This window comes from Sinocyclocheilus rhinocerous, unplaced genomic scaffold (assembly GCF_001515625.1).
Source record: "Sinocyclocheilus rhinocerous isolate Xijiao unplaced genomic scaffold, SAMN03320098_v1.1 scaffold54, whole genome shotgun sequence".
Lineage (NCBI taxonomy): Eukaryota > Metazoa > Chordata > Actinopteri > Cypriniformes > Cyprinidae > Sinocyclocheilus > Sinocyclocheilus rhinocerous.
This window is the reverse complement of record NW_015647078.1, coordinates 1,288,252-1,289,017: the sequence shown is the minus strand read 5'-3', so window position 1 is coordinate 1,289,017 and position 766 is coordinate 1,288,252.

Here is a 766-nt window from a genome sequence, read left to right as displayed (position 1 = left end):
GCAGGGAGGTCTGGGCCGGCCTGTTGGCGTTGCAGGGACCTGGAGCATTTTATTTACAGGTGTCCCATGATGGAGGTGGGGACAATGATCTGGGTCCCGGATGCCCCCAAGCTGCCCCCGGTCAGGCTAGCTAGTACCAAATACCTGTGAGTATTAAGAGGGGTACCTATCAGGCTCTGGTGGATTCGGGATGTAACCAAACCTCTATCCATCAAAGCCTGATTCAGCCCGAGGCATTGGATACAGGCCGCTTGGTTCAGGTACGGTGTGTGCACGGGGACATGGTGAAATATCCTTTAATGTCCGCTGTTATTCAATTTAGGGGACAAAATCATAGTGTAAAGGTCGCAGTTAACCCGCACCTCCGACATCCGCTAATTCTGGGAACTAATTGGCCTGCTTTTAGTGAATTATTGGGATGGTTATGTGCGGATGTCACTTGGGAAAAGAAAAAGCAGGGAAGGGGGGCGCTCGTGCAGGTGGGAGAGGCTGAACTGGGACCACTGAGATCTGTACCAGGGGAACAGAGTGAAATCGAGAGACTGATCCTCTGAAGACGCGATGATTTTCCTCTGGAACAGTCTCAGGATGAGTCATTAAAACATGCTTTTGAACAGGTCCGTTATATCGACAGTCAACCTCTCCAACCTGCTCATCTGCTTTCCTATCCATATTTTGCGATTATAAAAGACCGGTTGTATCGAGTGACCCAAGACGCTCAGACAAAGGAAGATACAACACAGCTGTTAGTACCAAAAAGCCGTCG